The sequence below is a fragment of the Ranitomeya imitator genome, chromosome 7 (genome assembly GCF_032444005.1).
Source record: "Ranitomeya imitator isolate aRanImi1 chromosome 7, aRanImi1.pri, whole genome shotgun sequence".
NCBI classification, from domain to species: domain Eukaryota; kingdom Metazoa; phylum Chordata; class Amphibia; order Anura; family Dendrobatidae; genus Ranitomeya; species Ranitomeya imitator.
Window position 1 is genome coordinate 101322294 of NC_091288.1, and position 17586 is coordinate 101339879.

The following is a 17586-nucleotide window of genomic DNA, read 5'->3' on the forward strand; positions in this document are numbered from 1 at the left end:
ATTTATTTTTTTACATATTGCATTAATTTTGCTCTGAAGAGGCCCCAAAACATAATAAGGTTCACTAAATTCATGAAAAATAACTTCTCCGCTAATTGAATTTCCTGCGAAAATTCACATTTTGCCTGATCCACTCATCTCTAATTATAAAACCACCATGGGCATACTGGGTGATAGGGTTGAGCGAAACGGGTCGAACATTTTCAAAAGTCGCCGACTTTTGGCGAAGTCGAGTTTCATGAAACCCGATCCGACCCCTGTGCGTGGTCGGCCATGCGGTACGCGACTTTCGCGCCAAAGTCGCGTTTCAATGACGCGAAAAGCGCCATTTCTCAGCCAATGAAGGTAAACGCAGAGTGTGGGCAGCGTGATGACATAGGTCCTGGTCCCCACCATCTTAGAGAAGGGCATTGCAGTGATTGGCTTGCTGTATGCGGCGTCACAGGGGCTATAAAGGGGAGTTCCCGCCGACCGCCATGTTACTGCTGCTGATCTGAGCTTAGGGAGAGGTTGCTGCCGCTTCATCAGAAGCAGGGATAGCGTTAGGCAGGGTCCATTAACCACAAAACCGCTTGTGCTGTAGCGATTTCCACTGCCCAACACCACCTTCGGTGTGCAGGGACAGTGGAAGCTCCTTTTTTTTTTTTTTTCCTCAGCGCTGTAGCTCATTGGGCTGCCCTTGAAGGCTCCCTGATAGCTGCATTGCTGTGTGTACGCCGCTGTGCAAACCAACTGCTTTTTTCAAAGCACAAATCCTCTTGTTCCTTCCTTTCTGCACAGCTATCTTGTTTGTTTGTCCACACTTTTTATTTAATTTGTGCATCAGTCCACTCCTTATTGCTGCCTGCCATACCTGGCTGAGATTACTGCAGGGAGATAGTAATTGAAGGACAGTTCCTTTTTTTTTTTTTTTTTTTTTGGTGGGAGATTAAGATTGACATTTCTGCTAGAGTGCCATCTCTGTCTGTGTCATCTCTCACTCAGTGGGCCATAGAAAGCCTATTTATTTTTTTGCTTGATTTGGGTTCCAAAATCTACCAGAAAAAATCACAACATCAATCAGTGGGAGAAAAATATTGGCCTCAGGGCTTGTGTGCCACTCCTTACTCCTGTGTGTGCCATCTCTCACTCAGTGGGCCATAGAAAGCCTATTAATTTTTTTGCTTGATTTGGGTTCTAAATTCTACCTGAAAAAATCAATAAATCAATCAGTGGGAGATTAATATTGGCCTTTGGGCTTGTGTGCCAGTCCTAAGCGTGCCATCTCTCTCTCTCTCAGATAGTGGGCCATAGAAAGCCTATTTTTTTATTATTTTATTGGGTTTATAAATTTTCCCTGGAAAAAAAAAAAAAGTGGGAGATTAATATTGGCCTGTGGGCTTGTGTGCCAGTCCTGAGCGTGCCATCTCTCTCACAAATAGTGGGCCATAGAAAGCCTATTTATTTTTTTGGTTGATTTGGGTTCATAATTCTACCTGAAAAAATCAATCAATCAATCAGTGGGAGATTAGTATTGGCCTTTGGGCTTGTGTGCCAGTCCTAAGCGTGCCATCTCTCTCTCTCAGATAGTGGGCCATAGAAAGCCTATTTATTATTATTTTTTTTATTGGGTTTATAAATTTTCCCTGGAAAAAAAAAAAAAGTGGGAGATTAATATTGGCCTCTGGGCTTGTGTGCCAGTCCTGAGCGTGCCATCTCTCTCACAAATAGTGGGCCATAGAAAGCCTATTTATTTTTTGGGTTGATTTGGGTTCCTAATTCTACCTGAAAAAATCAATCAATCAATCAGTGGGAGAAAAATATTGGCCTCAGGGCTTGTGTGCCACTCCTTACTCCTGTGTGTGCCATCTCTCACTCAGTGGGCCATAGAAAGCCTATTAATTTTTTTGCTTGATTTGGGTTCTAAATTCTACCTGAAAAAATCATTAAATCAATCAGTGGGAGATTAATATTGGGCTTTGGGCTTGTGTGCCAGTCCTAAGCGTGCCATCTCTCTCTCTCAGATAGTGGGCCATAGAAAGCCTATTTATTATTATTTTTTTTATTGGGTTTATAAATTTTCCCTGGAAAAAAAAAAAAATGGGAGATTAATATTGGCCTCTGGGCTTGTGTGCCAGTCCTGAGCGTGCCATCTCTCTCACAAATAGTGGGCCATAGAAAGCCTATTAATTTTTTTGCTTGATTTGGGTTCCAAAATCTACCTGAAAAAAATCACTAAATCAATCAGTGGGAGATTAATATTGGCCTCTGGGCTTGTGTGCCACTCCTGACTCCTGTGTGCGTCATCTGTCACTCAGTGGGCCCTAGAAAGCCTATTTTTTGTTTTATTTGTTTTCTAAATTCTCCCTGAAACAATCATTTTATTTTCTTTGGTTTCTAAATTATTCCTGAAAAAAATCATTTTTTTTGTATTTTTTTTTCTCTCAAGTCTCCCTGAAAAAAAAAAAAAAAAAAAAATCTGTGGGAGATTCATATTGCCCCTTCTGCTTGTGTGCCAGTCTTGACTCCTGGGTGTGCCATCTCTCTCTCTCTCCCCAATTGTGGGCCATAGAAAGCCTATTAATTTTTTTGCTTGATTTGTGTTCCAAAATCTACCGAAAAAAATCACTAAATCAATCAGTGGGAGATTAATATTGGCCTCTGGGCTTGTGTGCCACTCCTGACTCCTGTGTGCGTCATCTGTCACTCAGTGGGCCCTAGAAAGCCTATTTTTTTGTTTTATTTGTTTTCTAAATTCTCCCTGAAACAATCATTTTATTTTCTTTGGTTTCTAAATTATTCCTGAAAAAAATCATTTTTTTGGTATTTTTTTTTCTCTCAAGTCTCCCTGAAAAAAAAAAAAAAATCTGTGGGAGATTCATATTGCCCCTTCTGCTTGTGTGCCAGTCTTGACTCCTGGGTGTGCCATCTCTCTCTCTCTCCCCAATTGTGGGCCATAGAAAGCCTATTAATTTTTTTGCTTGATTTGGGTTCCAAAATCTACCAAAAAAAATAACTTAATCAATCGGTGGGAGATTAATATTGGCCTCTGGGCTTGTGTGCCACTCCTGACTCCTGTGTGCGTCCTCTCTCACTCAGTGGGCCCTACAAAGCCTTTTTTTTTTTTTTTTTTTTCCTAAATTCTCCCTGAAACAATCATTTCATTTTATTTGTTTTATAAATTCTTCTGTAAAAAAATAATTTTTTTTTAATTTTTTTTTTTTCTGAAGTCTCCCTTTTAAAAAAAACAAACACAAATCAGTGGGAGATAAATATTTACATTTGCGCTTCAGTGACAGTCCTGCGTGTGTGCCATCTCATTTGTTGCCAACAACAACAGAGTGTGTAACATTGTGGCTGATTTTCGTTGTGGTCTCACCCACCTGTAAAGGGGTAGCTAAATCATACTGAAGTTATAGCTCACCGTGTAAGTTGTGTGACAGCAACAAATACCGTTCGTTTGTTAACGTTTTTAAAACAATGAGGAAGTCTGGTGGAAGAGGTCGTGGCCGGGGGCGTTCATTGTCAGCTGGTAATGAGGGTAGTGGTAGTGGTGGAGCATCAGCTGGTCGTGGGAAAAAAAATATTGCACCTAAGTCTGGAGCTGTGGAGCCAGGTTCGTCGTCTGGCTACACAAGGCCTCGAACGCTCCCTTTTCTGGGAGTAGGAAAACCGCTTTTAAAGCCGGAGCAGCAAGAGCAAGTTTTGGCTTATCTTGCTGACTCAGCCTCTAGCTCTTTTGCCTCCTCTCGTGAAACTGGTAAATGTCAAAGCAGCGCGTCGTTAGTGGATGTTCATGGTCAGGGACAAGTCGCTTCCTTGTCCTCTTCAGCAAAAACAACAACAGAGAAGAATGCAGCAGGCGACACAACGGGTTACTCCATGGAGCTCTTTACACATACCGTCCCTGGCTTAGAAAGTGAAGCAGTTAACAGTCCATGCCCATTACAAGTTGAATCTGACATGGAGTGCACTGATGCACAGCCACAGCCAGACTACTATCCTGGTCCTTTGACTCAGACCACAACATTGCCATCGCAGGGTGCTGATCAAGAATCAGACCCTGATGAGACTATGTTGCCCCATCACGAACGCTATACCACCGACCGCCACGGTGACACAGACGAAGTTGCACACGAGCTACAAGAAGAGGTAATAGATGACCCAGTTCTTGACCCCGATTGGCAGCCATTGGGGGAACAGGGTGCAGGCGGCAGCAGTTCTGAAGCGGAGGAGGAGGGGCCGCAGCAGGCATCAACATCGCAACAGGTTCCATCTGCCGGGCCCGTATCTTGCCCAAAACGCGTGGCAAAGCTAAAACCTGTTGGAGGACAGCGTGGCCATCCGGTTAAAGCTCAGTCTGCAATGCCTGAAAAGGTATCCGATGCTAGAAAGAGTGCAGTCTGGCATTTTTTTAAACAACATCCAATTGATCAGCGCAAAGTCATCTGTCAAAAATGTTCAACTACCTTAAGCAGAGGACAGAATCTGAAAAGTCTCAATACAAGTTGCATGCATAGACATTTAACCACCATGCATTTGCAAGCCTGGACTAACTACCAAACGTCCCTTAAGGTTGTAGCACCCTTGGCCAATGAAGCTAGTCAGCAACGCAACATCCCTTCCGGCAGTGTAGGGCCACCATTTTCCGCACCACCTGCAGTATCTGTGCAGGTTTCTTTGCCAGGCCAAAGCCGTCAGGGTCAGGGAATCACCAGTTTCGTAGTAGGAAACACTGCATCTAGGGCACCGGTGGCAACAATACCATCTCCCACCGTCTCTCAGTCTGCCATGTCCACCGGCACCCCCGCTAGTTCCACGATCTCCAGCTCTCCAGTCCAGCTCACCCTACATGAGACTATGGTTAGAAAAAGGAAGTACTTAGCCTCGCATCCGCGTACACAGGGTTTGAACGCACACATAGCTAGACTAATCTCGTTAGAGATGATGCCCTACCGGTTAGTTGAAAGCGAAGCTTTCAAAGCCCTGATGGACTACGCTGTACCACGCTACGAGCTACCCAGTCGACACTTTTTTTCCAGAAAAGCCATCCCAGCCCTCCACCAGCATGTTAAAGAGCGCATCGTCCATGCACTCAGGCAATCTGTGAGCACAAAAGTGCACCTGACAACAGATGCATGGACCAGTAGGCATGGCCAGGGACGTTACGTGTCCATCACGGCACACTGGTTAAATGTGGTGGATGCAGGGTCCACAGGGGACAGCAAGTTTGGGACAGTTCTGCCTAGCCCACGGTCTAGGAAACAATTGGCTGTAGCCGTTCGCACCCCCTCCTCCTCCTCTTCGTCCTCCTGCAGAAGCGAGAGCTCGTCCACAGACCGCAGTCGCACAACCACTCCATCCGCAGCTGCCACTGTTGCACACCAGGTCTCCCATTATGGGGCAGCTACTGGCAAACGTCAGCAGGCTGTATTGGCTATGAAGTGTTTGGGCGACAACAGACACACCGCGGAAGTTCTGTCCGAGTTCTTGCAGAAAGAAACGCAGTCGTGGTTGGGCACTGTAGATCTTGAGGCAGGCAAGGTAGTGAGTGATAACGGAAGGAATTTCATGGCTGCCATCTCCCTTTCCCAACTGAAACACATTCCTTGCCTGGCTCACACCTTAAACCTGGTGGTGCAGTGCTTCCTGAAAAGTTATCCGGGGTTATCCGACCTGCTCCTCAAAGTGCGTGGACTTTGCTCACATATCCGCCGTTCGCCCGTACACTCCAGCCGTATGCAGACCTATCAGCGTTCTTTGAACCTTCCCCAGCATCGCCTAATCATAGACGTTGCAACAAGGTGGAACTCAACACTGCACATGCTTCAGAGACTGTGTGAACAGAGGCGGGCTGTTATGTTTTTGTGGGAGGATACACATACACGGGCAGGCAGTAGGATGGCAGACATGGAGTTGTCAGGTGTGCAGTGGTCGAAGATTCAAGACATGTGTCAAGTCCTTCAGTGTTTTGAGGAATGCACACGGCTGGTTAGTGCAGACAACGCCATAATAAGCATGAGCATCCCCCTAATGCGTCTGCTGATGCAAAGTTTGACGCACATAAAGGATCAGGCGTCTGCAGCTGAGGAAGAGGAAAGCCTTGATGACAGTCAGCCATTGTCTGGCCAGGGCAGTGTACAGGACGAGGTAGCGGGCGAAGAGGAGGAGGAGGACGAGGAGGATGATGGGGATGATTATATTTTTAATGAGGAAGCTTTTCCGGGGCCACTGGAAATTGGTGGCGCGGCAAGGCCGGGTTCTGGTTTTTTGAGGGACACAAGTGACGTGGATTTGCCTGAAACTGCCCCTCAACCAAGCACAACCGCAGATTTGAGAACTGGAACTTTGGCCCACATGGCGGATTATGCCTTACGTATCCTCAAAAGGGACACACGCATAACTAAAATGATGAATGATGACGATTACTGGTTGGCCTGCCTCCTTGATCCTCGCTATAAAGGCAAATTGCAAAATATAATGCCACATGAGAACTTGGAACTAATATTAGCAACCAAACAATCAACTCTTGTTGACCGTTTGCTTCTGGCATTCCCTGCACACAGCGCCCGTGATCGTTCTCACACGAGCTGCAGGGGCCAGCAGACCAGAGGAGTTAGAGGGGCAGAAATCAGAAGTGGCGTTGGCCAGAGGGGTTTTCTGACCAGGTTGTGGAGTGATTTTGCTATGACCGCAGACAGGACAGGTACTGCAGCATCAATTCAAAGTGACAGGAGACAACATTTGTCCAGTATGGTTACAAACTATTTTTCATCCCTTATCGATGTTCTCCCTCAACCGTCATTCCCATTTGATTACTGGGCATCAAAATTAGACACCTGGCCAGAATTGGCAGAATATGCATTGCAGGAGCTTGCTTGCCCGGCAGCTAGTGTCCTATCAGAAAGAGTATTCAGTGCTGCAGGTTCAATACTAACAGAAAAAAGGACTCGTCTGGCTACCCAAAATGTAGATGATCTAACCTTCATTAAAATGAACCACAACTGGATATCGAAATCTTTTGCCCCACCTTGCCCGGCTGACACCTAGCTTTCCTATGAAAAGGTCTTGCCTGTGGACTATTCTGAATGCCTTTTCCAATCTCGTAATTTTCAGCACCTGATTGTCCAGCATACGACATGTTTACACCTCACTAAATGGCCAAACTCCCCACACGGGGCCGTGGTATCGACACTTGGCGACAGCACCCGTGAGAGTGCAGTTTGTCTGAAGAGGTGGGTGAGCCCGCTTTTGGTCGACGGCACTGCCACTGGGTCCCTCCTAGTACAATAAAGTGTCTCTGGCGGTGGTGGTGCGCACCCAACGTCAGACACACCGTTGTAATATGAGGGGCCCTGGGCCTGTACCGCCGGCCACAAGACAGTTTCCCCCCACCACAGCTCAAACAGTGCTCTACCACTTGCAAAATTATCTCACAGCTCCACCAATGTTTAGTCTATGCGCTGACATCTTTCAATGCCTGCCACTGACAATACCATTGTATTGACATTTTTGTTATGTTAGGCCTTCGATGCCTGTCTGTGGTCACTCCTTCCACTAGGCCTCCACTGACCACACCACTGCTGCCCGTGTACCCCTGGAACCAATTTAAAATTGCCTACAGCCATGTGTTATTATTTTAGGCCTTCGATGCCTGTCTGCGGTCCATTCTTTCAACTACTACTACACTGACCAGGTCACTGCTGCCCGTGTACCCCTGGAACCAATTTAAAATTGCCTACAGCCATGTGTTATTATTTTAGGCCTTCGATGCCTGTCTGCGGTCACTCCTTCCACTAGGCCTCCACTGACCACACCACTGCTGCCCGTGTACCCCTGGAACCAATTTAAAATTGCCTACAGCCAGCCCAATTTTTTTATTTTAGGCCTTCGATGCCTGTCTGCGGTCCATTCTTTCAACTACTACTACACTGACCAGGTCACTGCTGCCCGTGTACCCCTGGAACCAATTTAAAATTGCCTACAGCCATGTGTTATTATTTTAGGCCTTCGATGCCTGTCTGCGGTCCATTCTTTCAACTACTACTACACTGACCAGGTCACTGCTGCCCGTGTACCCCTGGAACCAATTTAAAATTGCCTACAGCCATGTGTTATTATTTTAGGCCTTCAATGCCTGTCTGCGGTCACTCCTTCCACTAGGCCTCCACTGACCACACCACTGCTGCCCGTGTACCCCTGGAACCAATTTAAAATTGCCTACAGCCAGCCCAATTTTTTTATTTTAGGCCTTCGATGCCTGTCTGCGGTCCATTCTTTCAACTACTACTACACTGACCAGGGCACTGCTGCCCGTGTACCCCTGGAACCAACATCAGAAAATATAAAAATAAGTATTTTGCTTACAAAAAAGAAAATACTGGAGAGATATCAAATGCAGACATTTTAACATTAAAAACAAACACACAACTAAAATCTGGTACAGTACTAAAAATGGCCACCAGCTACAATTACTTTCTCCTGCAAGTAGTTAACTGAAAGGTTTTTTCAATTGAAAACACACATATGGCATCCACCGAGTGTTGTCCTGTCGCGTCTTCTTTATATTATTGCCGAGAAGATGCAAAACAATGAAAATAATAAAATCATTAATTACCAAAATAATAGAGAAAGTCAACACCACATTGCAAATAAACATTCATTCCAAATAAAGAAGCAGGGCGCGTCCGAGGGTGAGTATATACCTAATAAGAATATAATCACCCTCGGACGCGCAATGCTTATTTCCAACAGCCTTCCTTCCTAAGAATCAGCCCTTCCGTGGTGTAGAGAGACGTTGTGTTACACTCCAAGGTGTTCCCCAGGTTGCCTTTCCTGAGCTTCGATCTTCCGGCTATCGTTTAGTAGTTGTTGGAAACTACGCTGCATTAGGCCTTCAAATTGGGTATGGGGTGTAGAGAGATGGTGTGTTCCACTCCAAGGTGTTCCCCAGGTTGCCTTTCCTGAGCTTCGATCTTCCGGCTCTCGTTTAGTAGTTGTTGGAAACTACGCTGCATTAGGCCTTCAAATTGGGTATGGGGTGTAGAGAGATGGTGTGTTCCACTCCAAGGTGTTCCCCAGGTTGCCTTTCCTGAGCTTCGATCTTCCGGCTCTCGTTTAGTAGTTCTTGGAAACTACACTGCATTAGGCCTTCAAATTGGGTATGGGGTGTAGAGAGAGGGTGTGTTACACTCCAAGGTGTTCCCCAGGTTGCCTTTCCTGAGCTTCGATCTTCCGGCTCTCGTTTAGTAGTTCTTGGAAACTACACTGCATTAGGCCTTCAAATTGGGTATGGGGTGTAGAGAGAGGGTGTGTTACACTCCAAGGTGTTCCCTAGGTTGCCTTTCCTGAGCTTCGATATTCCGGCTCTCGTTTAGTAGTTGTTGGAAACTACACTGCATTAGGCCTACAAATTTGGTATGGGGGAAACATTGGCGCATCTGCGGTCCCTCCTTCCTCTAGGCCTCCACTGACCTGTCTACTGCTGCCCGTGTTCCCCTGGAACCAATTTTAAATTGCCTACAGGCAGCCCAATTTATTATGTTAGGGCTTCGAAGCCTGTCTGCGGTCCCTCCTTCCACTAGGCCTCCACTGACCTGTCTACTGCTGCCCGTGTACCCCTTGAACCAACATCATAAAATAAAAAAAAAGTATTTTGCTTATAAAAAAGAAAATACCGGTGAGATATCAAATGCAGACATTTTAACATTAAAAACAAACACACAACTAAAATCTGGTACAGTACTAAAAATGGCCACCAGCTACAATTACTTTCTCCTGCAAGTAGTTAACTGAAAGGTTTTTTCAATTGAAAACACACATATGGCATCCACCGAGTGTTGTCCTGTCGCGTCTTCTTTATATTATTGCCGAGAAGATGCAAAACAATGAAAATAATAAAATCATTAATTACCAAAATAATAGAGAAAGTCAACACCACATTGCAAATAAACATTCATTCCAAATAAAGAAGCAGGGCGCGTCCGAGGGTGAGTATATACCTAATAAGAATATAATCACCCTCGGACGCGCAATGCTTATTTCCAACAGCCTTCCTTCCTAAGAATCAGCCTTCCGTGGTGTAGAGAGACGTTGTGTTACACTCCAAGGTGTTCCCCAGGTTGCCTTTCCTGAGCTTCGATCTTCCGGCTCTCGTTTAGTAGTTCTTGGAAACTACACTGCATTAGGCCTTCAAATTGGGTATGGGGTGTAGAGAGAGGGTGTGTTACACTCCAAGGTGTTCCCCAGGTTGCCTTTCCTGAGCTTCGATCTTCCGGCTCTCGTTTAGTAGTTCTTGGAAACTACACTGCATAAGGCCTACAAATTGGGTATGGGGTGGAGAGAGATGGTGTGTTACACTCCAAGGTGTTCCCCAGGTTTCCTTGCCATTGCTTCGGTCTTCCGACTCTCGTTTAGTAGTTGTAGAAAAGTACACTGCATTAGGCCTACAAAATGGGTATGGGGTGGAGAGAGAGGGTGTGTTACACTCCAAGGTGTTCCCCAGGTTGCCTTTCCTGAGCTTCTATCTTCAGGGTCTCATTAAATTGTGGTTAAATGGAACAACTGCATTTGGCGTACTAGTTGGTTTGGGGCCTACTATCGGTGTCTGCCACTCCTTGCTGTTCTCCTGGTTTCCTGTCCTGAAATTCCATTTTCAGGCTCTCGTTAAGTAGTTGTTAATGTTAGACTGCATTTGGCCTACTAGTTGGGTTGGGGCCTACTATCGGTGTCTGCCACTCCTTGCTGTTCTCCTCCACTGAACAAAGCTGTGCCGCCTGTTTACTACGGTTGCCAATTTTGAACTGCATTTCGACTACTTACTGATTTGGCCCTACTCTCTGTGTCAGCCTCTCATTCCAGTTGTCCTCCACTGCAATGCCCCCTGGTTATTCCTGTGTTACCAATTTTGAACTGCACTTAGCCCACTTTATTCTTTGGGCCTATATCTGTGTTTCCACTTCATCGTGCCCATTGCCCAGCCAGTGATAGATGAGTCTGCTGGTACATTGACCCATAACGCAACATTCCCCGTGCATGCTACACAACAACATTGTGACCCTGCTGAAAGTCAGGTTGCTCTTCCCGCATACCATACCACCTTACACGGGGACAAAGAGGAAGGTGCAGATGAAAGTGCAGGTTCCTTCATCAGGTGGGGGGAGGAATACTAGTTGGCGACGTCACTGGCACAGGGCCTCTCATAGTACGCAAAAGTGTTGCTGCCGGTGGGAGGCGCCCCCGCCGTGCAAACACACCGCTGTACTTTGAGGGGCACTGTGCCAGTGCCAATGCCAACAAGTGGGCCCCCCCTGCTTGCTCAGGATCACAGCACTTGCAAAGTTGAAATACTTACCTCTCCCTGCTCCACTGCCGTGACGTGGTCCAGATTTCCTGGGCCCACTAATTACTTGAACCAGCCCTACCCCACACAACTTTAGCCAAATGACCCCCAATTTCAAATGCCTTACAATTATTATAAGGTAAATTACGCTTGACAAGCTTCATTAAGAAGAATGGATGGTTTTGACATTAAAATGGGCACTCTAGGTGTTTTCCTGGCCCCCACTCACTGCCGACTATGCTGCCCCATTGACTTGCATTGGGTTTCGTGTTTCGGTCGATCCCGACTTTACGTCATAATCGGCCGATTTCACTCGACCCGACTTTTGAGATAGTCGGGTTTCGCGAAACCCGGCTCGACTCTAAAAAGGTCAAGGTCGCTCAACTCTACTGGGTGATATTGCAGTTGTGGGTTTAAAGGCTTTGAATATATAATGTATAATATATCAGGCACTGAAAATATCAACTCATTGGAATCAGCCTGTCTCTACTTTGGTTCAAGAACTTAATATACTAAACTAATGAATATTAAAAAGAAGTGTATACCTAAATTTTAAGTTATTGTTGGGCAGATGGAGAGATATACCTAGTCGCCCTTTGAAGGCCATATTAGATACTAGGCTTATATTGACATACAGTATATTCATAAGTTATTGGAGATGGATTATACATAGCCTTAAAATGATTTCAACCTCATAACCCTTTTTAACCCCTTCATGACCCAGCCTATTTTGACCTTAATGACCTGGCCGTTTTTTGCAATTCTGACCAGTGTCCCTTTATGAGGTAATAACTCGGGAACACTTCAACGGATTCTAACGGTTCTGAGATTGTTTTTTCATGACATATTGAGCTTCATGTTAGTGGTAAATTTAGGTAAATAATTTTTGTGTTTATTTGTGAAAAAATGGAAATTTGGCTAAAATTTTGAAAATTTTGCAATTTTCAAATTTTGAATTTTTATTCTGTTAAACCATAGAGTTATGTGACACAAAATAGTTAATAAATAACATTTCCCGCATGTCTACTTTACATCAGCACAATTTTGGAAAGAAAATTTTTTTTTCCTAGGAAGTTATAAGGGTTAAAATTTGACCAGCGATTTCTCATTTTTACAACGAAATTTACAAAACCATTTTTTTTAGGGACCACCTCACATTTGAAGTCAGTTTGAGGGGTCTGTATGGCTGAAAATAACCAAAAGTGACACCATTCTAAAAACTGCACCCCTGAAGCTACTCAAAACCACATTCAAGAAGTTTATTAACCCTTCAGGTACGTACTTCACAGCAGCAGAAGCAACATGGAAGGAAAAAATGAACATTTAACTTTTTAGTCACAAAAATGATGTTTTAGCAACAATTTTTTTATTTTCCCAAGGGTAAAAACAAAAACTGGACCCCAAAAGTTATTGTACAATTTTTCCTGAGTACGCCGATACCCCACATGTGGGGGGAAACCACTGTCTGGGCGCACGGCAGGGCTCGGAAGGGAAGGAGCACCATTTGACTTTTTGAATGAAAAATTGGCTCCAATCTTTAGCGGACACCATGTCGCGTTTGGAGAGCCCCTCTGTGCCTAAACATTGGAACTCCCCCACAGTGACCCCAATTTGGAAACTAGACCCCCCAAGGAGCTTATCTAGATTTATAGTGAGCACTTTGAACCCCAAGGTGCTTCACAAATTGATCCGTAAAAATGAAAAAGTACTTTTTTTCACTAAAAATTTCCTTTAGCCTCAATTTTTTCATTTTCACATGGGCAACAGGATAAAATGGATCCTAAAATGTGTTGGGCAATTTCTCCTGAGTACACCAATACCTCATATGTGGTCACAAACCACTGTTTGTGCACATGGCAAGGCTCGGAAGGGAAGGAACGCCATTTGACTTTTGAATGAAAAATTAGCTCCAATCATTAGCGGACACCATGTCGCGTTTGGAGAGCCCCTGTGTGCCTAAACATTGGAGCTCCCCCACATGTGACCCCATTTTCGAAACTAGACCCCCCAAGGAACTTATCTAGATGCATAGCGAGCACTTTGAACCTCCAGGTGCTTCACAAATTGATCCAAAAAAATGAAAAAGTACTTTTTTTCACAAAAAATTTCATTTAGCCTCAATTTGTTAATTTCCACATGGGCAACAGGATAAAATGGATCCTAAAATTTATTGGGCAATTTCTCCTGAGTACACTGATACCTCAGATGTGGGGGTTAACCACTGTTTGGGCACGCGGCAGAGCTCGGAAGGGAAGGAGTGCCATTTGATTTTTTGAATGAAAAATTAGGTCCAATCGTTAGCGGACACCATGTCGCGTTTGGAGAGCCCCTGTGTGCCTAAACATTGGAGCTCCCCAACATGTGACCCCATTTTGGAAACTAGACCTCCCATGGAACTAATCTAGATGTGCGGTGACCACTTTAAACCCCCAAGTACTTCACAGAAGTTTATAACGCAGAGCCGTGAAAATAAAAAATCATTTTTCTTTCCTCAAAAATTATTTTTTAGCCTGCAATTTTTTATTTTCACAAGAGTAGCAGGAGAAATTGGACCCCAAAAGTTGTTGTCCAGTTTGTCCTGAGTACGCTGATGCCCCATATGTGGGGCAGAACCACTGTCTGGGCACACGTCGGGGCTCGGAAGGGAAGTAGTGACTTTTGAAATGCAGACTTTGATGGAATGGTCTGCGGGCATCATGTTGCGTTTGCAGAGCACCTGATGTGCCTGAACAGTAGAAACCCCCCACAAGTGACCCAATTTTGGAAACTAGACCCCCCAAGGAACTTATCTAGATATGTGGTGAGCACTTTAAACCCCCAAGTGCTTCACAGAAGTTTACAAGGCAGAGCCGTGAAAATAAAAAATCATTTTACTTTCCTCAAAATTGATGATTTAGCAAGCAATTTTTTTATTTTCACAAGGGTAACAAAAGAAATTAGACCCCAATAGTTGTTTCCCAGTTTGTCCTGAGTACATTGATACCCAATATGTGGGGGTAAACCACTGTTTGGGCACACGTCTCTGGGCTTGGAAGGGAAGTAGTGACTTTTGAAATGCAGACTTTGATGGAATCGTCTGTGGGCGTCACGTTGCATTTGCAGAGCGCCTGATGTGCCTAAACAGTAGAAACCCCCCACAAGTGACCCCATTTTGGAAACTAGACCCCCCAAAGAACTTATCTAGATATGTGGTGAGCACCTTGAACCCCCCAATGCTTCACAGAAGTTTTTAACGCAGAGCCGTGAAAATAAAAAATAATTTTTCTTTCCTCAAAAATTAAGTTTTAGTAAGCAATTTTTTATTTTCACAAGGGTAACAGGAGAAGTGGACCCCAATATTTGTTGCTCAGTTTGTCCTGAGTATGCTGATACCCCATATGTGGGGGGAACCACCGTTTGGGCACACGTCGGGGCTCGGAAGGGAAGTAGTGACGTTTTGAAATGCAAACTTTGATGGGATGGTCTGCGGGCCTCACGTTGCATTTGCAGAGCCCCTGATGGTCCTAAACAGTAGAAACCCCCCACAAGTGACCCCATTTTGGAAACTAGACCCCCCAAGGAACTTATCTAGATGTGTGGTGAGCACTTTCAACCCCCAAGTGTTTCACAGAAGTTTATAACGCAGAGCCGTGAAAACAAAAAATAATTTTTCGCTCCTCAAAAATTATGTTTTAGCAAGCAATTTTTTATTTTTGCAAGGGTAACAGGAGAAATTGGACCCCAATAGTTGTTGCCCAGTTTGTCCTCAGTACGCTGGTACCACATATTTGGGGGTAAACCACTGTTTGGGCGCATGTCAGGGCTCGGAAGGGAGGGAGCTCCATTTGACTTTTTGAACGCAAGATTGGCTGGAATCAATGGTGGCGCCATGTTGCGTTTGGAGACCCCTGATGTGCCTAAACAGTGGAAACCCCTCAATTCTAACTTCAACACTAACCCCAACACTCCCCTAACCCTAATCCCAACTGTAGCCATAACCGTAATCACAACCCTAACCCCAACACACCCCTAACCACAACCCTAACCCCAACACACCCGTAGCAGTAATCCCAACCCTAACCCTAACCCTAATCCTAACCCTAATCCCAACCCTAATCCCAACCCTAACCACAACTTTAATGCCAACACACCCCTAACCCTAACAATAACCCTAACCACAAGCCTAATCTTAACCCTATTTCCAACCCTGGTCCTAATTCCAACCCTAACTCTAATTCCAACCCTAACCCTAAGGCTATGTGCCCACGTTGCGGATTCGTGAGAGATTTTTCCGCACCATTTTTGAAAAATCCGCAGGTAAAAGGTAGAGTTGAGCGACCTTGACCTTTTTAGAGTCGAGCCGGGTTTCGCGAAACCCGACTATCTCAAAAGTCGGGTCGAGTGAAATCGGCCGATTATGACGTAAAGTCGGGATCGACCGAAACACGAAACCCAATGCAAGCCAATGGGGCAGCATAGTCGGCAGTGAGTGGGGGCCAGGAAAACACCTAGAGTGCCCATTTTAATGTCAAAACCATCCATTCTTCTTAATGAAGCTTGTCAAGCGTAATTTACCTTATAATAATTGGAAGGCATTTGAAATTGGGGGTCATTTGGCTAAAGTTGTGGTGGGTAGGGCTGGTTCAAGTAATTAGTGGGCCCAGGAAATCTGGACCACGTCACGGCAGTGGAGCAGGGAGAGGTAAGTATTTCAACTTTGCAAGTGCTGTGAACCTGAGCAAGCAGGGGGGGCCCACTCGTTGGCATTGGCACTGGCACAGGGCCCCTCAAAGTACAGCGGTGTGTTTGCACGGCGGGGGCGCCTCCCACCGGCAGCAACACTTTTGCATACCATGAGAGGCCCTGTGCCAGTGACGTCGCCAACTAGTATTCCTCCCCCCACCTGATGAAGGAACCTGCACTTTCATCTGCACCTTCCTGTTTGTCCCCGTGTAAGGTGGTATGGTATGCGGGAAGGGGGACCTGACTTTCAGCAGGGTCACAATCTTGCAGTGTAGCGTGCACGGGAAATGTTGCGTTATGGGTCAATGTACCAGCAGACTCATCTATCACTGGCTGGGCAATGGGCAGGATGAGGAGGAAACACAGATATAGGCCCAAAGAATAAAGTGGGCTAAATGCAGTTCAAAATTGGTAACACAGGACTAATCAGGGGGCATTGCAGTGGAGGACAACTGGAATGAGAGGCTGACACAGAGAGTAGGCCCAAATCAGTAAGTAGTCGAAATGCAGTTCAAAATTGGCAACAGTAGTAAACAGGCGGCACAGCTTTGTTCAGTGGAGGAGAACAGCAAGGAGTGGCAGACACCGATAGTAGGCCCCAACCCAACTAGTAGGCCAAATGCAGTCTAACATTAACAACTACTTAACGAGCGCCTGAAAACGGAATTTCAGGACAGGAAACCAGGAGAACAGCAAGGAGCGGCAGACACCGATAGTAGGCCCCAAACCAACTAGTACGCCAAATGCAGTTGTTCCGTTTAACCACAATTTAATGAGAGCCTGAAGATAGAAGTTCAGGAAAGGCAACCTGGAGAACACCTTGGAGTGGAACACACCATCTCTCTACACCCCATACCCAATTTGTAGGTCTAATGCAGCGTAGTTTCCAACAACTACTAAACGAGAGCATGATGATCGAAGCATTGGCGAGGAAACCTGGGGAACACCTTGGAGTGGAACACACCATCTCTCTACACCCCATACCCAATTTGTAGGCCTAATGCAGCGTAGTTTCCAACAACTACTAAACGAGAGCATGATGATCGAAGCATTGGTGAGGAAACCTGGGGAACACCTTGGAGTGGAACACACCATCTCTCTACAGTGGAACACACCATCTCTCTACACCCCATACCCAATTTGTAGGCCTAATGCAGCGTAGTTTCCAACAACTACTAAACGAGAGCCGGAAGATCGAAGCTCAGGAAAGGCAACCTGGAGAACACCTTGGAGTGGAACACACCATCTCTCTACACCCCATACCCAATTTGTAGGCCCAATGCAGCGTAGTTTCCAACAACTACTAAACGAGAGCCGGAAGATCGAAGCAATGGAGAGGAAACCTGGGGAACACCTTGGAGTGTAACACACCATCTCTCTACAACCCATACCCAATTTGTAGGCCTAATGCAGCGTAGTTTCCAACAACTACTAAACGAGAGCCGGAAGATCGAAGCAATGGAGAGGAAACCTGAGGAACACCTTGGAGTGTAACACACCATCTCTCTACACCCCATACCCAATTTGTAGGCCTAATGCAGCGT